The sequence below is a fragment of the Myotis lucifugus genome, unplaced genomic scaffold (genome assembly GCF_000147115.1).
Source record: "Myotis lucifugus unplaced genomic scaffold, Myoluc2.0 scaffold_4, whole genome shotgun sequence".
Taxonomy (NCBI): domain Eukaryota; kingdom Metazoa; phylum Chordata; class Mammalia; order Chiroptera; family Vespertilionidae; genus Myotis; species Myotis lucifugus.
This window is the reverse complement of record NW_005871052.1, coordinates 473,981-498,659: the sequence shown is the minus strand read 5'-3', so window position 1 is coordinate 498,659 and position 24,679 is coordinate 473,981. Positions and strand designations below refer to the sequence as shown.

General features: G+C 37.7%; 1 protein-coding gene across 3 annotated transcripts in view; it reads left to right on the top strand.

The window, feature by feature from the left end:
- The window catches only part of DACH2 (dachshund family transcription factor 2), a 664,401-nt gene that overhangs the window by 269,059 nt on the left and 370,663 nt on the right, over window positions 1–24,679 (top strand). The gene's annotated exons all lie outside the window — the stretch shown is intronic.

Here is a 24,679-nt window from a genome sequence, read left to right as displayed (position 1 = left end):
GTTTTTTTTTAATGTATTTAGGTGCTCCTGTAATGGGTGCATATATGTTTACTAGAGTTATATCTTCTTGTTGGATTGCTCCCTTTAGTATCATGAAGTGGCCTTCCTTATCTCTTGTTATGGCCTTCACTTTGAGGTCTATTTTGTCCGATATAAGTATTGCTACCCCAGCATTTTTTTCATTTTCTTTTGCCTGAAAGGTATTTTTCCATCCCTTCACTCTCAGTTTGTGTGCATCCCTTGTTCTGAGGTGGGTCTCCTGCAGACAGCATATATATGGGTCATGTTTTCCTATCTATTCAACCACTTGATATATTTGATTGTAGCATTTAGTCCATTTACATCCAAGGTTATTATTTTTTTGATATATTTTTATTGATTTTAGAGAGGAAGGGAGAGGGATAGAGAGATAGAAACATCAATGATGAGAGAGAATCATTGATTGGCTGCCTCCTGCATGCTCCCTACTGGGGATCAAGCCCGCAACCCAGGCATATACCCTTGGCCAGAATTGAATCTGCGACCCTTCAGTCCACAGGCCAGTGCTCTATCCACTGAGCCAAACTGGCTAGGGCTCAAGGTTATTATTGATAGGTACTTGTTTGTAGCTATTTTTTATTTTTGTGCCTGTGTTTCTTCTTACCTTTTAATTTCTTCTTTTTACAACAATCCCTTTAGCATTTCTTGCATTTCTATCTTGGTAGTGATAAACTCTCTTAGCCTTTTTTTGTCTGCCACGCTCCTGATTTCCCCTTCAATTTTGAATTATAGCCTTGTTGGATAGAGTATTCTTGGACTCAGTCCCCTGCCCTGCATCACTTTGTATACTTCATTTCATTCCTTTCTGCCCTGATGTGTTTATATTGAGAAATCATTTGATTGTCTAATGGGAGATCCCTTGTACATAACTTTCTGTCTCTCTCTTGCAGCATTTAAGATTCTTTTTCCTGAACATTTGCCATTATAATTACAATGTGTCTTGTTGTGGGTCTTTTCTGGTTCATCTTGTTTAAGACTCTGTGCCTGTGTGACTTTCTTCTTCCCCAAATAAGGGATGTTTTCTGACATTATTTCTTCAAGTAGGTTTTCTAACCCGTGCTCTTCTTGTCGTTCTGGCACCACTATTATATATACGTTGGTTCATTTCATGTTGCCCCAAAGCTCCCTTAGGCTCTCCTCCTGCCTTTTAATTTTTTTCTCTAATTGCAGTTCAGATTGGATGTGTTTTGCTGCCCTATCTTCTAATTCACTTATTCGGTCCTCCGTCTCTTTTAGTCTACTTTTGAAAGCTTCTATTGTGTTTTTTTTAATTGTAGCGATATCACTCTTTGTTTCCTCTTGATTCTTACATAAGTTGTTGATTTTCTCATCCATCTGGTTTATGAACTGTATGACCCTTATTCTTAATTCATTTTTTGACAAATTGCATGTCTCTGTTTTACTTAGTTCCTTTTCTGGAAATTCCTCCTTTTCTTTCATTTGGGTGTTATTTCTTTGTCTCCCCATTTTGCTCTCATGGAAGGATCTAGGCATAGAGTTGCACTGGGCCTATGACTGCAGCCATGAACTTGGTGGCAGGTCACAAGGTCACCAGGCCCAGGGTTGATGCAGCGTGCTTGGTGGCGATTTTCATGGTCATGGTGTCGGGGTTGCTGCATGAAGCACCAGTGTTGCTGCATAATGCTTGGCTGCTCACACTTGGTTGCAGTGCCTGCAGGTGCTGTGTCAAGCTTGGCAGCTGCTAACTCTGGGGTTGCTGCGTGAGGTACCCAGGGTTGCTGTGTCATGATTGGTGGCATTTAGCATGCTCTCAGCATCCAGGTTTTCTTTGTAAGGCTTGGCTGTTCATGCGTGGACAGGGTGCCCAGGGTTGCTGCCTAAGTCTTGGCTGTTCGAATGTGGGCAAGGAGCCCGGGGATGCTGCATAAGGCTTGGGTGTTCATGCACAAATGCAGAGCCTGGGGTTGTTGAGTCAGGCTAGACTGTTCATGTGTGTTCGGTGAGCCTGGAGCAAGCTAACCTCTTAATAAATTAACAGACCTATATTGTAAAATACTCGATGACGGTTTAGGTTTAACAGTTTCTCTCTTGTATCAGAACTACATTTTAGTGAAAAAATAATTTTGAAAAATAATAAAATGTTCAATGATAAATTAATTCTTAACTATAACATTTCTCACCAACCACACACAGATTTAAAAATTAAATTATTATCTTTGTTTAAAAAGCACAAAAATATTTCTCCTTGAAGTAAAAGTTCTAAAATATTTTTTTTAAATTGTAACCTTTACTTTGGTAGCACAAATAACAGAGGAGTGTAGAGCCTAGCAGACATGATTTGGAATTTTGTTACTAACTGTGTGACTTTAGGCTACTTGTCTAATCTTCATGAACTTCATGTTACTATTTGTATATCGAGAAGAATAATATTACTCGCAGCATTTTGGTAGGTATTATATATGTTATATATACATATATCTTATCTATATCTCTATCCATCCCTCCGTCATCTATCACACTTTATATATCACACCTTATACCTCAGTGTCTTCATTTACTGTTGCTTGTACACAACTATTTATGTGATCATAAATAGGCAAGCCACATCACCCCTTTGGGCTTTAGTTATCCTATGTATACAGGGGAAATTTTGCATTAATTGTACTCTAAGGTTCCTTATAACTTTAATTTCCTAGGATTTTAGGTTCTGTGATTCTGGAGATAGCCTACCATAGTGATTCCATATGCTGGACCTAGATTTGCATTTCCTGGGCTCTAATCTCAGTCTCCCTCCCAAAAAGTCATAGCTGTATGACTTTGGAAAGCCACTCCTGTCTTTTGAGCTATTTTTGTGCTCTTTAAAATGATAATGTAATTGATAGTACACACTTAATAACATTATTAAAAATATTAGAGTCAACATACATAAACAACTTAGAAAAATTCTTAGTACACAGTAAGTATTCACTACAAATTACATATTATCATTACCAAGAGCTGCAGAGGACAGAATTCATGTCTTATACTTCTTATAGTACTTCATTCAGATCACCTGATATTGGACTTTGCCTCTAGTAGATGCTCATAAATAGTTGATTGATGATACAGATTTTAATTCTTCCCAGAGTAGCTGCATTAAAAAAAAAACCTCTCCAAATTTCTCATTTTTAAGTTTAATAAGACTCTAGATACATATTTATGGGAAAATGCAGCATGAATCATAATGAGCAAATAATGATATTGGACAATATGGATGATAACGATTATATATGACCTCACTTCATAAATTACATTTTAGTCTAACCTGCTTCACTGTCATGTTTTTTACTGATTTCTCCCCCCAAAGTAATATATCCTTATATATTATCTTCCTAGATGTAAGATGTTCATTGTTATACAACAAAGTTGGGAAAATATTTTCTTGTTAGAAAAAGAAAATTCTTCTGTTGATGGAACTTGAAAGTATTTTACTAGTAAAATATACTCTTTATAATTATTTATGGAATGCCTACGTAGTATGATTTGCATGAGGCCTTAAAGAAAATATATTAGAAAATTACTAAAAGAATAACCTCCTTGGACAAGAAGGATATTTATATATAATTAATGTTTACTTAAAAACACACACACATAATCCATCCCAGGAAGTCACAGTATACTTTAGAAGAATCTTGCACTTGTTTTGCTTGCCACCATTTGAACATAGTTGTAGAGTACATCCATGTATCCTCTTGTTCATTTTGCAATTTGTTTTAATTGCACAATACCCATATTATGTACATAGTAAAATGGATACAAGTTGTTTTTACCCTTATTACCTAAATATAAAAAGTAACAAGTACATACATCTTCCTTCTGTCTTGGGTCAATATCCAACTCATTGCAAGTAAAATATTGTACAGGGAGGGACAAAGTGGGTTTACAGTTGTGACTGTGCAGAATACAGTGTTTATTCTTGTATTATTGTTTATTAACTATTGTATTACTTTCCATTTGAACAACTACAAACCTGCTTTTGCTCCAAACTCTATGTCTCATTACAAAAAGAAACTAAACTCAGGCTAATATTGTAGAATATCATAAAGAAGGAAAAATGGTAAACTTCAATTACTGACCTCTGTGTTGGGGGCAGTTGTAGATTTTAGAGCTATGTGCCATCATTATAGTACTCATAAATAGAAGTATTATGATAGTCTGACTCAGCGGTTCTCAACCTGTAGGTCGCAACACCTTTGGGGGTCGAACGACCCTTTCACAGGGTTCGCCTAAGACCATTGGAAAACACATATATAATTACATATTGTTTTTGTGATTAATCACTGTGCTGTAATTATGTTCAATTTGTAACAATGAAATTGGGGGTCACCACAACATGAGGAACTGTATTAAAGGGTCGCAGCATTAGGAAGGTTGAGAACCACTGGTCTGACTAACAATAATGCCTAGAAATGTAATGCTGGCAACCAGCAGTTGAATTTGGTCAAGTGTGCTTATTTCTAGTAGAATCCCATCAAACCCAGAGACTTCAGTTCCTTTGAGTTGTCTAAATTCGAGGTGGCTATGTGCTAGTTACATCCTACAGTGATATCCTGTGGGATAAAATCCACCTTTCTTTGTTCAGTAGGTCTGGAATAAGCTTTGGCAATTGTAATTATTAAAGGCCCCACAGGTAATTCTCATGTGTTGCTAAAATTGAGAATCACCAGGTTACTCTTTTCTATGATAAAAATTGTCTCCTTTTTCCATTTCCTTCAGGATGAATTGCTTTCCCAGTAAGACTATAAATTTAGTGAACAATGGTATGCTATAAATATTAGAGTCATAGCATTGGTGAATTTTTTTAGGTAGAGAGTTGTAGCCCATGTCTTGTAGACATAAGAAGGTCTTTTCAATCGATGCATGTGTGGATTCATGAGTTTAATTTTATGTGACTGGATTTGGATGATTGGAGTTGAGGACCATTAACCAAAATGGCAACATAAACTACATTAAAACCAGCCTAGTTCTTAGAAATAAACTCCAGGTAGATAAAAATTGAGTTCCGTAGTGTGTATTATTCACTCAGTAGATAGAAATCGTTAGAATAATTCCACAAGAAAATAAAACTATAGCCTAAAATGTGAGAAGTTCAGTCATTCAGTCTGTCTTCTGGTCTTTGGGTGTACACAATTCCTTCTAACTTAGGTGTTTCAATTGGATGGATATTATGTTGGACAGGACAACCTTCTCTTAATAGAGTGATGGAATTTTTCATTACTCATTTATGTCATCTGTTAAAATACAACTGCCACCTTAGAATGTTAAATCTGTATAGGAAGGGGAGTTTGGAAATACAAAGATCCCTAATATTTTTTTTTTACAAAACAGTCTGTATGCATGATATCACTAAAAGTGACCATAATCAATATTCAATTAACAATTTATAGCAAAAAAGTAATTTATTCAACAAAATGTTTGCTTATATATAGAAAAATAAACAAACCTTTATTTTGGCAGCAAACATTTCCAAAGGAAGAAAATGTTTTAGTCACGGTGGCCAAAATAAATGTTTTCTTTAAGGCTGTTAAGGCAGCCAAATGTTTTCATACCATTTTCAAAATGTTTCCACCCTTTATTTTCACAGAGAGAGTCTCTCTTCTTCTCACCCATCATCCTATGGAAAATTTTGAAAATGTATTTAGATCGTGAAAACATTTTGAAAATGTTGTCTTTATAAGTGTTAATAGGATGCTTTCAAAGTTTAAGAAAGATTAAGCAAAAATCACTGTCAGTGTGGTACAGTTGAAAGACACCAGAAGCGATAGAACAAGGCCCTAGCTTTGACCCTGTAGCTTACTTGCCAGGTGACCTTAACTGATCACCTTATCTCTCTTGGTTTTCAGTTTATTATTCAGCAAGATGAGGGAGTTTTACTCAATGCCATTTAATCTATCTTTCACATTGCAATAAAATATCTTGACTACATGTGCCTTCAACCATCAAAGTATCCTCCATATTTTTAAATAAGAATGACCTGTATAATATTTTTTCTAATGGCAAATTCTCTTATCTTTGTGTTTTATTTAAAGAAATAAAAACAAATACATAAATGAAACAAACACAGTATTCTATAACCTGAATTAAGTATTGCCAGCAAAGTGTACTGAATTCCTAGCAGTTATGGATTGATTTGAATTTTATCTGTACAATGAAATTGTCTCTAAAACCAGTTTAAATGATTTCCTCAAGTTCTAAAATGGAGGCAGAGTATGTGGAAGCTACACTGAGACCGTCTGAAAGCGGAGACCACATAGAGACTGGTAGGAAGTGCAGAGACACAAAAGGGCTTGCCAGGCTCCCCCAGACAGCAGCTGAATTGCTGCAGGAATATCTCAGCTGTGGGCGGTTTCCACTAAGTCTGGGGTCTAAACCCCCAGCATGACAGCCCTGCCAAGAGCACCAGAACTGAGAAAGTTGCCCACAGAACATCTGGCTGTGAAAAGCAGAAGGGCTGCTGTCTACCAGGAAGAGACCATTGGAAATGAAGGTACACTTTTAGAGGTCCAATGCACAAAATTTTGTGTGCATCCACTCAACTTGAGCTCTGCTAGAGGGAGGGCAGAGTGGACTAGAGTTGTGTGAGGAGAATCCAGGGTTAGGAGCCGGGGGTGAGAGCACTAAAGACAGCCAACCCAACTTTCTGTGCTGAGTTATTCTGTCATATTGCAAAGGACATCATTCTCAAGCAGACCTTTACCATTCAGGTAGCTTTGCATAGGGGAAATAACAGCCCCATCCTATTGGAAAACCTCTCGTCCAACCCTGTGGAGTCTAAGTCTAGCTGTGGTCCATAGCCTAAGGATAATTAAGAATGAGAATATAATCAGGCTGAAGTCAGAGGAAGATCTCTGGAGGCTTTGAGTCTTTTCCTGATCTCCTTCTGGACCAAGGGCTAGGAAAAGCAGACCTTGGTATACATCTTGGTCCTTCCCAAAGGCATCCAGCCCCACCAGAGGGAGCCACAAGCTGTGGATTGCTGATAGCTCCAAATGGTACTCAGCGCCAGTTACAAATAGCGTCTGATATTGTCCTCCTGCCCTAGAGACTTGGAGTCATAGCAGATGAACCTAATATATACACACAAACCCAAAACAGACAGCCAAAATGGAAAGACAAAAAATCAAGCCCTAAATGAAAGAATAAGAGATTTCTCCAGAACAAGAGATAAGTGAAATGGAGATAAGAAATTTATCAGATATAAAGTTCAGAGTAATTAATTAAAGAATAGTCAAGAGCAGGAGAAAAGATAGAAACTATGAAAAAAGATCAGTCAGAAGTGGAGAATGACATAGTACAAATAAAGAACACAATGGAAGGATTACACAGCAAATGAGGAGAAGCCAAGAATCAGTGAATTAGTAGACAGGGTATTAAAAAAGTCAATCAGAGAACCAAAAAAAAAAAGCACCAAAAAAACAAAAAAACACACAAAACAAAACAAAACAAAACAAAAAAAACCCAGAAAACAGCAGGGTAGCTTAAGGGGTCAGTGTGACAACATGAAACATAACAATATTAGTATCATAGGAGTGCCAGAAAGTGAAGAAAGTGAGCAAGGGATAGAAAACCTAGGTGAAGAAATAATGCAGAAAATTAACCTCACCTGATTAAAGAAAAAGTCACACACGTTCAGGAGGCACAGAGATTCCTAAACAGGTTCACACCTAGACTCATCATAATTAAAATGCCAAACATTAAAGACAAAAAGAGAACCTTAAAGGCAGCAAAAGAAAAGCAATTTGTTAGCTACAAAAGAGTTCCTATAATGCTGTCAGCTGATTTTTCATCAGAAACTCTACAGGCCAGAAGCTAATGGCATGAAGAATTCAAGGTAATGAAAAGCAAGAATCCGAATCCAACAAGGCTATCATTCAAAATAGAAAGACCATCTTAGACCAAAAAAAAAAAAAAAAAGTTAAAGACTGTATTACTACCAAACCAGAAATACAAGAAACGCTAAAGGAACTGCTTTAATGACAAGAAGAAATGAGAGAGAGAAATGTAGCATAAAGAATTAAAATGGCAATAAATGAATACCTTTCAAGAATAATCTTAAATGTAAATGGACTAAATGCTCCAATAAAAAAATAAAAAAAAACATAAGATGACTGAATGGATTCAAAAACATGACCCAAATATATGCTGTCTATAAGAGACCCACCTCAGAACAAAAGACCCACACAGGATGAGGGTTAAGGGATGAAAAAAAATTTCCATGCAAAAGGAAACAAACAAACAAAAAAGCTGGAGTAGCAACACTCATATCTGATAAAGTAGACTTCAAAATGTAGGCCATCACAAGAGACAATAAAGTTCACTAAATAATGCTAAAGGGATTGATGCAACAAGAGGATATAACCATGGCAAACTTATATGTACCCAATATATGTACCCAAGTTTAAGAAGATTGAAATAATACAAAGCATCTCAGATCACAATGGCATGAAATTAGAAAGCAACAATAGTAAAAGCACTCAAAAACATTCAAACACATCAAGGCTAAATAGCATGTTATTAACAACTAGAAGCCCGATGCACAAAATTGTGCAAGGGGCTTGGCCCCCTCAGCCACGGTGGCTGCCTCTGCCTCGGCCCCCACCACCATGGCTTTATGGAAGGCCATCCGGAAGGTCATCCAGTCTAATTAGCATATTACACTTTTATTATACAGATGAATGGGTTAACAATGAGATCAAGAAAGAAATAAATCAAAACCTTCCTGGAAACAAATGAAAATGAGCACACAGCAACCAAAAGTCTCTGGGACACAGCAAAAGCAGTCCTGAGAGGGGAGTTCATAGCACTACAGGCCTACCTCAAAAAAAAAACCAAGAAAAATTAATAATAATAAACTCTTTAATCCTAAAACTTAAAGAATAAGAAAGAGAACAACGAAAAAGCCCAGAGTAAGTAGAAGGAATGAAATAATAAAGATCCGAGCAGAAATAAAATATACAGAGACAAACAAACAAAAAAACAATAACAAAGATCAATGAAACCAAGAGCTGGTTCTTAGAAAAGATAACAAGATGGATGAAACTTTAGCCTCGCTCATCAAGAAACAGAGAGGACGCAAATAAATAAAATAAATAAAATCTGAAATGAAAGTGGTGAATTAACAACTGACACCACAGAAATACAAGGCATTATAAGAAAATACCATGAACAACTATATGCCAGCAAGCTGGACAATGTGGATTAAATGAAAAAATTCCTAGAAAAATACAATCTTCCAAAATTGAATCAGGAAGAATAAAAAAACCTGAAAGGCCAATAAAACTAATGAACTTGAAGCAGTAATCAAAAAACTCCCAGCAAACTATATACTATGCTTTAGTGAGAGCAAAATATTAGACCAATTAAATAAATTATATTGACTTAACAGTTCTAAGAATCTTAAGTAATCACTACTACCCATAATAGTTGTCAAATTATTTAGCACCATTATTCATGGCTATGTACCAGGCATTGCTCTACAGGCATATCTTTATAGTGTGTGTATATGTGTGTATATTTACTACAACTCTGAGAGGTAGGTGTTAATAATTTCAATTTTCAGATTAAGATTCTAAAACAGTGGTTCTCAACCTTCCTAATGCTGCGACCCTTTAATACAGTTCCTCATGTTGTGGTGACCCTTAACCATAAAATTATTTTTGTTACTACTTCATAACTGTAATTTTGCTATGTTATGGATCGTAATGTAAATATCTGATATGCAGGATGTATTTTCATTGTTACAAATTGAACATAATTAAAGCATAGTGATTAATCACAAAACAATATGTAATTATATATGTGTTTTCCAATGGTCTTAGGCAACCCCTGTGAAAGGGTCGTTTGACTCCCAAAGGGGTCGCGACCCACAGGTTGAGAACCGCTGTTCTAAGATATAGAAGTTAGATGACTTGCCTAATATCAAATGGCTTGCCTCGGTACACTGGCAATAGGCTCAAAATGGTCTATTTGGTATTAAAATAATTCAAAATGTTTACGTTTCTGTGTCACACAACTACCGCAAGTAATAGATAGGTGAAGGGTATGAGCTGGACACTTTCATCAATTCCTAGAGAACTTTTCACTTGGATGTTAGAATGCAAATAAGATAGAAGCAATCTTGATTGCCCTGACAAATGATCTTTCCAGAGCAAGGCCGCAAAGTCAAACTGTGGTCATAATTCTTGGAGGTCTTTTTCATGCCTTTTCACTTAGAAGGCCACAAGATTCTCTCTGCCTATTAGTATGGCCTAAATGGAAAGAGTGCTGGCCCTGCTCGAGCCTGACCATGGATGTTGATTGCTGTCTAGTTCTGAATGGCAGTGAAAGCCTTATGACTGAATGTGAGAAAATAGTATAACAAAGTTACAGGAAGATAGAGCTGTGACGTTTTGCATACATGGAACAAGGCTTTAAAAAATTAAAAAAGGTATAAGGGAGTGAAAAAAATTTTTATGGATTACTCTTGATTTGTAATTGCTTCTAAGTTATAAGTTTTCCTTTCTGGGTCAACTTTTAAAACTCAGAAATAGTTAATGAGGGCCTACTAAAAGCTCAATATGGTTTTTTAGTATCATTGATGTACGCAAGTAAATATAAAGATGCAGGCATCCTCCATATAGGAATATAAAACATTCATTAAATTGTAAATCTGATATTTACTTAAGAATATCAGACTGCTATATAAGATATGACATATTTTTATGTATAAATAAACTTCTATATTTCAGTTATAACTATCATTGTAATAAAAGTAAAGTTTCAATGAAATAAGTGGAATTCTTATCAAAGTTAGAAATATGATAAACTATTTCATTAATACCTAAATCTATCCAGAAAAATAAAAGTGAGTGATGACAATATTGGCATATGGCTGAACAATGATACTGCAAATATATTTGCATCACAGGTAGTTGATTTACAATAATATAATTCCCAGTTAGTGTTGCTCAGTGGTTGAGCATCATGAACTGGTTCGATTCCTGGTAAGGTCACATGTCCATGTTGTGGGCTCAATCCCCAGTAGAGGGTGTGCAGGAGGCAGCTGATCAATGATTCTCTCTCATTATTAATGTTCTATCTCTCTCTCCCTCTTCCTTCCTCTCTGAAAACAATAAAAATATATTTAAAAAATAGTATTAATAACTAAGTTCTTGGCATAGGCATGGTATTAGCATGTTCATGTTTTGGAAACGCTTTTTATTTCTGCACATCACATTATCTGTATTTTCGAATGTGTGAATAAGCATACTGTAAATCATTCCTCAGAATTGTCCTTGCTTAGGAAACTGGCAGTTACCTAGCAGTCATCTTTGACTTCATGTTTTACTTTAGATTTTTAATTTATGTTTTACAGTTATGAATTGCCATAAATTTTAATGAATTGTAACAAATTATAGAAATGGCCTAAACAAATTTATTAATATGCAAATATTTTCCTTTAACACTTGTATGTTTAATTTTTGCATGCCTGTTGAATAGCATTTTTCTTACAACTATATGATCTCACACACTGAAATATTTAAATCAATTAATTCTTGTTTTTGTCACTCCAAATCTAGTCAGTTTTTAGTTATATACTAGAGGCCCAATGCATGAAATTCGTGCAAGGGGAGCGGGGAGGGGGTCCCTCAATCTGCTGCACCCTCTCTCAATCTGGGACCCCTTGCTCCTTACAACCTGCCTGCTCGCTCCTAACCACCTGCCTGCTTGTTCCTTACTGCCCACCTGCTCGGTCCTTACCTCTTGGCTTGCCGCTCCTTAGCACAGCCATGGAGGTGGGAGAAGCTCCCACTACCACCGCTGCACTCACCAGCCTGTGAGCCCAACTCAGCGGGAGCGCAATGACCACCAGGGGGTAGCTCCTGCATTGAGTGTCTGCCCCCTGGCGGTCAGTGTGCTTCATAGTGACTGGTTGTTTTGGTCATTCCGGTGATTCTGCTGTAACGGTCGCTGGGCTTTTATATATATAGACTAGAGGCCCAGTGCACAAAAATTTGTGCACTTGGGAGGGTCCCTCAGCCCAGCCTGTGCCCTCTCGCAGCCTGGGACCCCTCAGGGAATGACCACCTGCTGGCTTAGGCCTGCTCCCCAGGGGATTGGGCCTAAGCTGGCAGTCAGACATCCCTCTGGCAGCCCAGGAGCCCTCTGGGGATGTCCACTTGCCAGCAGGGAGCAGGCCTAGCTGCAGTCGGACATCCTTAGCGCTGCTGAGGAGGCGGAAGAGGCTCACCACCACCGCTGTGCTGGCAGCCATCAGCCTGGCTTGTGACTGAGCAGAGCTCCCCCTGTGGGAGCACACTGACCACCAGGGGGCAGCTCCTGCATTGAGCATCTACCCCCTGGTAGTCAGTGTGTGTTATAGTGACCAGTGATTCCCAATCGCTCTGCTGTTAGGGTCAATTTGCATATTACCCTTTTATTATATAGGATAGAGGCCTGGTGCATAGGTGGGGGCCAGCTGGTTTGCCCTGAAAGGTGTCCCGGATCAGGGTGGGGGTCCCGCTGGGGTGCCTGACCAGCCTGGGTGAGGGGCTAATGGCTGTTTGCAGCCTGGTCAAGCCCCCCAGCAGGGACCCTTACCCCATGAGGGTGTGGCCAGCCTGGGTGAGGGGCTGATGGCTCTTTGCAGGTTGGCCACAGACCCTTCTGGGTGGGGGTCCCTGCTGGGGTGCCTGGCCAGCCTGGGTGAGGGGCTCATGGCTGTTTACAGGCTGGCCACAGCCCCTCCAGGGTGGAGGGTCCTGCTGGCGTCCCTGGACAGTCTGGGTGAGGGGCTGATGGCTGTTTGCAGGCTGTCCAAGGAGGCGGGAGAGGCTCCTGCCACCACAGCTGCGCTTGTCAGCAGTGAGACCGGCTTTTGGCTGAGTGGCGCTCCCTCTGTGGGAGCGCATTGACCACCAGGGGCCAGCTCCTGCATTGAGTGTCTGCTCCCTGGTGGTCAGTGCGCATCATAGTGACTAGTCGACCGGTTGTTCCAATTTTTCCAGTCATTGCGGTTGTTCAGTAGTAAAGGTCGCTTAGGCTTTTATATATATAGATGGAGTCCAGAGGGTTTAGGTGACTTGCCCAATACCCTAGAGATAATAATGGCAGTTCCACATCTGTTGTAATGCTTTCATGCCTCTAATGATGCTCTTTTTCTTTACTACTAAATATTTAGAAAAGGAGTTTTCCATGTTTTGGAACACATATATGTTTCCAATACTTAAGATTTGTTAATTTCAGAAACTTTACAATGTCTTTCTTCATGCTTTAAAAAATATGTATTTATTGATTTTAGAGAGAGAGAAACATCAAATTTTGTTGTTTCACTTATTTATTCATTCATTGGTTGACTCTTGTATGTGCCCTGATGGGATCGAACACACAACCTTGGAATATCAGGACAAGGCTCTAACCAACTGAGTTACCAGCCAGGGCCTTCATGATTTTTCATTGTAGACATAATGGTTTAATTTTAAATTGTATAAACAATTAAAATGGCAAGGTCAAATGAAGAATTATTTGATTTAGAAATCATGCCCACAGTGCTTTCTTTTCAGACAGTTGTGTGCTGGTAAATATTTAACTGGCTGGGCCTTAGGCTGGGAGTGGATCTCTGATCTGTAGTTTTTGCTGATTTCCATAGTGTAAACACTCCCACCAGGGCCCATTTCAAGCCACCAACCCGAGATCCTCTATGTGAAGTTAGGAATTGACACACACAGTTCCTGCTTAGAAGCTGGTACAAGTTCGTTCAAGCACATCACTGCTTTCAGATCCCAAATTATAGACTAGGGATCCAATTCAGGATATTTTTATCTCACTTGGGTCCTGATTTTCATTTTATGTACTTGTACACACACTCATACCTACATTTGACTCCTGAATTTAATGTTTTTGTCTGTATTCTCTTTAAACCCATATCCTTTTGTACATATATTAAAAGTACTACTTGGAGTTATGGATGTTGCTCATAGGAGCATGTAAACCTTAACATTAACCAGTACATTTCAGGAGAAAAATAAAAAGAATTTTCTGACAAGATGTGTAAAATTTGGGTAAAATCCCCTGCCTTTAACTTTGACTTGAGGTCCTAAATAATATGACATACTTCCTTTAGGGACATCCTTTATCCATATATCACACTCCTACTCACTCCTTCAAGGAATAAAGTTGTAGCAAAACAATGCCATTTAAAGTAGAAATCTTGAAAAATAAACTATAAACTTCCAGTGTAATGTTTTAGAGGACGGAAACATCTTGTATTTATTGAATTTTTTTCTGGAACACAACTTAGACTTTCTGCAATCTTCCTAGTCAGAGGTGATTAACAACCGATTTTAGAGCACCAACAATTGCACAATGTTAATGTTTAATTAGCAAAAGGGAAGCACCTGTAGTGTGGAGGAAGAGACTCCAAGATTAGATTATACACATTCAGGTTGTAACAAAAGACAAATTAAATGAACATACTATTTATCTTCAGGGAAAATATAGTTGCTAAGTTGTTAGATAGCCCCAACTCCTGGGAAGTACAAGCAGTAAGTAATCTTTTGCATGTAAATTTCATTGCTGGCTTTTAACCAATGAATTCCAATGGGGAATGTGTGAGTTTTCCTGTCCTTTCAGCACAAAGGCAGGCTTGTTTGTGCTTGGGACGATTAGACAGAGCTAGCCCACCTTCAGTTTAGTATGTCATGCTTTGCACTTGGCATGTTAGCTCTCACCCCCTCCCCAAAATGATTTGCCCCTTACCCTCAACAATTTCTGTCCTTCATCAGCCTTCCTGTGTTCAACTGGGGGAGATTATTCAAAATTCTTTTTAACACCTTTTCTTTGCTGCTATTTTCACATTTATAATTATCATTTTACTAAAGTATAAAAAGACCTAATATGATTATTCTTGGCAGGATGCCTAAGGTGAAACCCTGTTGTATTTAATGTATAAATTATAATGTGTGCAGTTGGGAAAATGGGTTTGCAAAATGCTCGTGTATCCACATAATTTAAAGGAAACTGTCAGAGAGTTTGTACTCTTTAGAGGCTAATATTCATTGAAAAGCATCTCATAATATGTTATATCTGAAGGGTAAATGAATAGTTTAAGTTAAATGCAACCAGTAACTTTCTGGAAGACAGGAAGATAAAGGATACAATAGCCTCTCAGCAAGGGCTTAGGAAAATACAAAACCCCTTCCTTCCTCAGTTACTTTGAAGCTTATTTAGAATGATTAATTTTCCTGTGGTTTAATGTAAATTGAGAATTAAATAGAAACTGTGTTACCTTGCTGACCTCGCTTCCCCAGGTTTCAAGCTAAACTTGTGGATAGCTTTCCTAACCAAGTGCATTTCAATTAGAATCAATCCTTTCATTTAAATAAGAAACTAAAGGAAAATATTTTTCAGTTTTTTTATCTTCCTAACTTTCAAAAAAAAGTTTCATTTCTAAATTTAGATTTCAAAAATATTCAGTGTGCTTCCTTCTTGTTGCACTAATTGATAACCCTATCACCTGTTAATTTTGGTATTTTATACAAGTTCTGGGAGACTTCAGGAGAAAATCAATATATTTGGGTCTTATTTCTACCTCTAAAATGCGAAAGGAATCTCACAAAAATGCACCTTATGAAGTATCCTGGCAAAATGTTCAAAATAATTATCTTAACCCTCCCTCCTTTTTCCCCTTCTCTTTTTCCCTCCTTCTCCCCTCCCTCCCTTCTTTCCTTCCTTCCTTCCTTCCTTCCTTCCTTCCTTCCTTCCTTCCTTCCTTCCCTTCCTTCCTTCTTGATGTTTTGTTTGTACCAAGAACTATGTTAGTCACAATAAATAAGATATAGTCCCTGCCATCAAGAAACTGAGAGTCTAGACATATAGCTATATTCTATTTACATTTAATTTTTGCAATAGGCAGAATAGGGCAAACTGCTTCCTTTACCATGGTGCTGAGATGGATTTCATTTACATTTTTACAATACCTGAAAAGATGAAAGTGCTGTGCACATGTAGAAATGCCTTGTTGCTCTGAAGCTGGAAGGAGGGTTAGAGTAGGGTCATCCCCAATTCTATCATGAGGTTGATTTTTCATTGCTCTCAGTACACTTCATTGATGGGGTTAAATTGCCAAAAGTGTTTAAGAACTTCAAATCCTCTGACATTTTGACCTCGCTAAATATTATTTTATTTCAAAAAGGAGATATGCAAATTACATTGACTTTATTTTTTACCATTAAAGAAAATATATGTTATAGTTATGGGGGAATGTGCCATTGGTTTAGAAATATATTCTTTTTTTATAGGAAGAGTTTATTCACATTGGGTGATGGGACGATAGAGGGAAACAGGAAAGTAATCTTTGCCAGATGTTGGATTTATTGTTTGTTTACTTAAATACAGTAAAGTAGAAGGATGTTTTTGATGAATTGAATGCTGGAAGTAATAGTGTTTTTTATTTAGAACAGCTAAAAATGGGAAATAATAGAGCTTTAGGGACACCTCTGTAAAAAAACATTATCAAAGAAATTGTATGGTGCAACACAACATTACTATACAAATTGAAAATCTATTTAAAATTGGAAAATTCTGCTCAAAGATGCTTACACATTGGTTGTTTCTTTCTCCTTCTTGTACATTATTTTATTATGGAGAATTTTAGAAAGATGAGTTTACAATTTCTCATAATTCCTTGAATCAAATAATGTTAGTACTCATTTAGCAGATGATGAAACTGAAGCATAGAGAGGTTGAGTTTCACATCACAAATGAAATCAATGATACAGATAAATTCAGAGTTTCTGAGTTCACAGTCCCTTGCTGGACTTTTGAATTGTGTGGCCTTATGGAAACCATAATTTAAGAAGAAAAATAACTTTTTAGAAAAGCATGCTAATAATGTATCAATGCTCCAGTGCAAGCATGTCAAACTAGCAGCCTGTAGGCCATATGTGGCCCACAATGAATATTTTTTGTGGCCCAGCCAATATAAGGATATATAAGAAACATCTTAATGAAAATTTTGTAACAATTTTTTACAATATCCTGTTTTACATCCTAATATATAAAAACCATGGGTCATAACAACCAGTAACGACCAAGGCTCAACCAACTGGAAGTCAGCCCCAGCACTGACTGCTGAGGGGGCTGCGAATCAGGGCCAGAGAGAGGCCTGAAGAGAGAAGCAGGGACTGATCCGTTGCCTCTGTGGCAGCTTTTGATCAGCACTTGCCTCTCTCTTTCTCTCCCAGTCTGGCCAGCAGCTGTGCCTCCATTTCTCTCTAAGCCTCCACTGGGGCTGCTAATCAGCCCCGCCTTTCTGATCAGGCCCCAGTGATAGGCCCAGAGATGCTGATTGGCATAGAAACTGACCAATCAGAACCAAATTGGATGGCAGAGGAGGGCAGTTGGGGACGAGATCAGGCTGGCAGGGGAGGGCAGCTGGTGATGAGATCAGGCAGGCAGAGGCAGTTGAGGGTGAGATCAGGCTGGCAGGGGAAAGCAGTTGGGGCAAGATCAGGCTGGCAGGGGAGGGCAGTTGTAGGCAATCATGCAGGCAGGCAGAGGGGTTAGGGGCAATCAGGCAGGCAGACAGAGGCAGTTAGGGGATATCAGGCAGGCAGGCAGGTGAGTGGTTAGGAGCCAGCAGTCCCAAATTGCAAGAGAGATGTCCTACTGCCAGTTTAGGCCCAACCCCCAACTGCCCCACCCCCACCAGCCTGATCACCCCCAATGCCTCCCCCCTGGCTTGAGCACCCACAACTGCCCTCCCCTCTTGGCTCATAACCACCTCTATCTCAGCCCCGCCACCATGGCTTTGTCCAGAAGAATGTCGAGAAGGTCTCCTGGAAGGTCTCCCAGTCTAATTAGCATATTACCCTTTTATTAGTATAGATAGAGGCCTAGTGCATGGGTGGGGGCTAGCTGGTTTGCCCTGAAGGGTGTCCTGGATCAGGGTGGGGGTTCCCTTGGGGGTTGGGCAGCCTGGGCAAGGGCCTGTGGTGGTTTGCAGGCTCGCCATGCCTCCATTGGGGTGGGGGTCCCCACTGGGGATGGTGTTGGCCTGGGTGAGGGGCTGGGGCAGTTTGCAGGCCAGCCAAGCCCCCATGGGGTGAGGGTCCCCACTGGGGGTGCCTGGCCAGCCTGGGTAAGGGGCTGGGGGCTGTTTAAAGGCCCCTCCCTCAGCAGCCGGCCCTAACAACCCAAGCCTCCTGTGCTCAGGTCAGCTCTATGCAGGCCGTCCACAGGCCCCTCCTTTAGTGGCTGGCCAGGGCAGGCAGGAAGCTTGGGTTGCCCCCGGCGACCCAAGCCTTTAGCACACTCTGACCTGCTCTGTGGCTGCCACCCACAGGCCCCTCCTTTGGTGGCCGGCCCAGGCGGGCAGGAAGCTTGGCTTCCTCCATTGCCAGGGGTGACCCCAGCCTCCCGCCTGCTTTGCTGGCTCTGTGGCCGCCGCCATCTTTGTCCCACTAATTTGCATACTCCTGATTGGCTGGTGGGTGTCACAAAGTGATGGTCAATTTACATATTTCTCTTTTATTAGTGTAGATGAGTTGCTACTGTTTATCCATGTAGAGCAGAACTTTAAAAAAAAGATCATAAATCAGCATGGAAACTGTCTTCTGTATTTCTTTTTTTTAATTTATATTTCATTGTTGACTGTATTACACAAATCCCCAATTAAACCCCCCTTTGCACCTCCACCCAGACCTTCATATCACTAATTGAATGTGTGCTCTCAGACTGTATCCCTAAACATAGAGGTTAATAGCGATTAACTTCCTAAATGTCTTGCTTAATTTCTAAGCTCTCTTGAGTTGTGATATTAATACCCTGCTCCTGCATTTTCTGATTGACATTCAAACTTGAAATTTTAACTATAGAGATCACCATGGGACTATACACAGACTGACAATTATCAATGGGACTTCATTTGCCATACATGAAAAACAATAGTTAGGCTTGTCGTAACAAGCTCCCTAATGCTAGTACTAAAGTGCCCTTTGTGCTAAAGAAAGCTTTTGCTATGATACAAAGCAAAAGGCAGTGACCTTACAGAAAAATAGCAGCAGTTTCAGCAGGTTATACTGAAGCCTTCCTAAGGCAGTGAAAATTAGCAAGATGTTTCCCCAGGAACCCTAATACCTTAAAGATATTTCATAAAGAAAATGGTCTAGGGTCAAATATAGCAGATAGTGAATTGACTTACCTAGCTGGAGTAGAAGACTCATTTAAGAAATAATTGGAGAAAAGGGAAGAAATGTATTAAGGCAGATATCTAGACTAAGGCATTTAGATTTTATTTTATAATATGCAGTCAGGAAATATTGAATGTTCTAGACTCAGTAAAAGATTATATAATGAAAGAGATGTTTCTCCAAAATTCATAGCACAGTTTATATAGAATGGATTGGAACAACGAAGCCACCTGTTTAAAATAACTTGGACATGAAGTGATGAGGGCCTGAATTATGTTGCTAGACATAAGAATAGAAAAAGATGGAAATTTACAACGTATATCGCACTGGAACCAAAATATTAAAGATTGAAGATGAAAGGAGAGAATGAGGGAGAATCAAAATTATCCTTAAGTTTATAGTTTTGGTAACTGAAACCATGCCTGTATCGCTAGCAAAGCAAGAGAAGGGAGGTGTGGAGAGTGGGATTTGGAGAGGCATATGTAGGTTATATCCAAAAGAATGGATAACTTCTTATCCATTCCCTTAATATTAGAAGTTTTACATGGTGATATACTCTTTGAATTCAAGAATGCCTTTATTTTAAAACATGTGTCTGACATTGATATGATACACCTTAGAATGACAAATATTTATTTAATTTGATTTATGGTAAGATTTACTAAGGTGCATTAATTCCACTGATGCTAATATGAATTACACAAGCAGAGCAAAAAGAGGCTGCTAAGAATCCCAGTCATTCGTCAGCATGTCTTTTATATAATCTTTGTTAATTATACTAAGAATTGTATTAGAATTCAATTTATGACAAAGAGAGATCTTGTTTAAAGGTCCTGACACGAGCCTAGAGCACATTTAATTTAAATAGGGAGCAGAGTCAAGTAAATGAAGTATAAAATAGTTTCACAGTTATACTTTCTATCAAGTGAGTAGTCAACCTTTAAATTGTTTATTATATCAGATTTCTTTTTTTATTGAAGGAAAAACAGAAATTCAGTGTTAGCAAGGAAATCAAACATGACAATTTAAAATAATAGCTCTACTATTTTTATATGTGATAAAATACACATTAAGAAAATATTAAAATTATCAGTTAGCATGTTACTGCAAAGTTTCAATTTTCCAAAGAGATGTAACTCTGTTAAATATGTGTTCACTAGATGATAATAAATAAAATAAAACTAATAAAATAAGAATATTAAAAACCAAAATAAAAGCTATAAATAATTCAATTCATTACAATTATAATATTAATGCATAAATCTGAATTGTTCTACATGATCCTTGACATTGTAATATGTGACTCATTAATAAGTAGAAGATTTCCTTCATCCTCTGAACACCCTACGTTAAAGGTACTTTCCTTATCTTCCCTGGCTGTAAGTGAATGCTGGTGTTGATACTTTTAATATATCCAAATTTAAGTTTTGGATGTGCATGTAGGGACTAAAGTATGGAGTAAATAGTAATGGAATATAAATGACCTTGCCTCCAGTGTGTTTTTGTTCCTTGTATTGATAGCTACTAGAGACATGATGAACCACATTTTAAGTTCCCATGAACCAAGGGCTGATTGACGCCCAGTTTAACATAAGCACCATTTTATGAGAGTTACCATAGTGACAAGGTTCCAGTTATCAGCTTGAACAATTTCATATATGATTAATGTTAATTGCCCATTTTGCATGGATGACTTCTGGCTTGCTGAATTGGTTGCTACTGGCTTTGATCTGGTTGGGAATACAATCCAGTGCAATAGTTAGAAAAGTGATCAGTTTGCCAACACTGAGAGAAGATGGATTCAGGTTGCTGTGAGGTCAGAGTTTGTTTCTCTTCATAAACACTAAAAGGTCAAGTAGAGTTTAACTACCATTGGCATCCTTGAAATGTTGTAATAAATGCCAGACCTAAGAGGTTATTATTAATCCATGATGCAATTAAAAGACTTTCCATTCTTTCAAAAAGATTCATTTAATTTAACAGCACATTTAAAGAGTAGCATTTTTACAGTCAAGTAAACAATTCCTTCAAAGTGAGTGTTATTTGTTGTTTTCATGGCTTCTAATGTAATCCAAAAAATGACACATTCAGGGACCATTCCAAGGGATTTTAAATATCAGTGATAGCTCTGAAAAGTAAACCCCAGGTCATTATTAACAGCCCACTTCAGGAATCCAACTGCAGTGGTCTTTACAAGTTGTTGTTAATACCCACTTTAACTGCCACTTTATCTTCAGCAATTTGTTTAGTTTGTCCTAGAATGTTACAAGTGTTTCTTTAAAGAATTTTAAGCCAACCTTTCATTAAAGAGGATGACATGACTTGTGATTCCTCACTAAATCATGTGTGACCATATGGTTTATATTAACTATCTTGAAGGCTCATGACATCATGAATGAATTTACTAACAAAATATTTTTCTTTGAAACAACAAAATCACTCACCTAAGTTACTCCTTGATTCATATATAAATGACTGATGACATGAAATAAAATTTCAACAGTGAAATGTCATAATTTCAATGAGCAAAATATCAGCTATTACAACTTCAAATAAATATATCATAGAATGTATCATATCCTGTTGACAACAGAAGACCTACTGAATTTCCCTCTTAGGGAACTGCCAACTCTACAAAGTATATAAATGGCAAGGTAGCACTTTATAATTCACTTCAACTGCGGAAATATGAAATGCTGTGGATATACTATATTTCAAGTTGGATTATTCTTTAATCTCACGAAGCTCAGATATTCTTTCATTTCTTCTAAAGAAGTTTGCAGAAAGAAGGGTAAAATACATACCAAGGTAAATTTGGTTAAAAGATAATCTGGACCCAGAGAAAATAATGATTCTTTATGTTACACACAATATTGATTCTATAAAGCTGAATGTCTCAAAGATTTAGCTGAATTATTTAATTAAAATTTTGCTTTTTCATGGGGTTGTTTTTCTTGTACTTTAACAACGTTTGTTTGTGGTATTATGGGTGATACATCCACTGAGCTATTTGGGTGGCAAATTCTAAAAAGAGGCCTATTTTATTTTACAGAGTACAAATAACCTTGTAATTAAACTGAAAACAAATAATTGCCAACAAGCAATTACCATTTAATTAAAGAGTAATTACATGGTTATTTATACTCTATAAAATAAAGCATTACTGAAATCAGTAATGCAATCAATATTTTAGCAGAATCAGGATGCTGCAATGATGGAGCTTTCAACCCATGCTAATTAAATTGTCATCTAAAAAACAGTTTTCTGGTTAAATCACCACATGTTTATTTGTCTTGATTAATATGTAAATATATGCCTAATGTTAATAGAGCTCTTAAAGATCAGAAGTATGGCAGGATTATCTATCAAGAAGATTTTTACCAGCATTCTATGGAGCTCTTTATAGTCTTTCATCATGCTGTCAGGCTTGTGTTCTTTGAAAGGAAATGCAAGAAATTTAGTGCTAGGAATATCTTACTACAGAGGATCATTAGGTCTAAAAGTAAAAATGAAACCATCTTACATTAGTATGGAACACTTTCACAAACTTGATTCTAATTAACTTATTCTAGGGGCCCAAGTCTTCTTGTAAAAATGAAGGCATCCGAATGAGAATTTTGCTCACCGATAAATCTAAACAAGTTTGGAAGTGGATATCACATAATCATACTCACTAAAGAGTTAATCATAAATTTTAAAGAACAGGTCAAACACAAATCTTTATCACTAGCCATAAGCTCCTCAAAGGCAGAAGCTGTTCTACATCCTTACAATATATCAAACAACAGACCAAAACCCTTAACCTTGTCAAGCTTACATTTTAACCTTTGTGACTCTCATACCTAGTTCTAACACCAGATTCATACTGAATGGGCACCTAGTACATATTCCTTTACTGGATGATTGAATTAGTAATATTGTCACTGTATATGTACAACTCCAGAGATTTTTAGTCCTTAAGTACGTGTTGAAGTTTGTAGAACCTCTCACACATGAGATAGTGGCATCTACCCTTTAACCTTGTATATAGTCAGATTTGAATGAATCATATTTTGAAGGTTCTATAATGGCTGTAGAATCCAAGACTTAAAAGCAGTTATTTGATGGACTATATAATGCAACTAACTTGAGATGCATGTGGTCACGGAGAGTAGAACAATGTAAGGAATATTTGGAAGTTGTAGCAACAGTGAGATAATATTTCCTGTCATTATTAATGAACTGATTTAATTAAGCATTTACTGAATCCTACTGTGTGCGAGACACTATGAAAATTGCTTAGGATTCAGTGACAAAACCAGAAATATGTGCTGCCTTCATGGGACTTACATTCTAGTTGGGAAGGCTCACAATCGTACCAACATAAAAAAGTTATACCCTAAAAAAATGTTAGGATGGCATATGCAGTAAATACAATGAAGCCATTTGTGACCTAAGCCATGAATTTTCCAATATAGATCTGATGGTGGGAAGTTTGACCAATTCTTTCAAATATTGATATGAAAGATAGAACCACCAGACTAAGGGGCCTCCAATGCCTCCCAAGCCTGTCAGCTTAATGGAAAGAACTATGTCAAACAGTGAGATGGACCAAGAAATTTGGATGAGAATGATTTAAACCGTATAGCTTTCAAAGTGTACTGTCAATGGCCGGCTCATAATATGGAAGTAGAGGGAGCACCAGGCTGCTTACTTCTGGATATAGCCCATCTGAAAGTGATCATGACCATGAAGACAGCACTGAAATGTTTACAATGGAAAATTACAAAGAGAAATCAGGTGGACTTGAATAAAGTTAGTAGGCTCAAGTTCTGACAAGTAGAAAGACCCAAAGAAGCACTTAAAAAGTACAGATTTGGTGAAGATTATTTAAAAAGCTAACATGCCTTCTTCGAATGACTGGATGTTCTCTGATTAATATTGTTCAGTGATTTTGGAACTTTAGGGCACTTCAAGTAAATAGCATATTTCTCTCATCACTAGCCATAAAACAGAGCAAGGGCAAACAAGATAACAACACTGAATTAAATAAAATAAATTATGGCCCAGAATCAAGTAGAAAGAGGGAGAGGAGAGTCCGTTTATAAAATTGAAACATTAAATGAGAAAAACAGACTCTTTTGTGCTAGACTGATATACAATATTGATGTACAATGAAAGAAAATAACACCAGCAGTATATGAAAAATGAACTGGGTAATGGTACCTCTGTGTAAGGTTGCTAGAAGTTGTCTTCATTTAAAATCAGAGTTTCTCTTACATTGATGGAGCGCTTTGCTACTGCAAAATTGATAGAATAAGATTCAACTTAAATTTCTTTATGAACCAAAAGTCATTTTTGGAAGTGTTCTTTATCTGAACCTCATACATTTTTGTGACTTGGGTTATTTAATGTAGTATTTTTTGCAGTATTTTATCAAAAGACCTCTTATTCAATTTTGCAAACTGCATTTCTACTAAAAAGCAACAGCA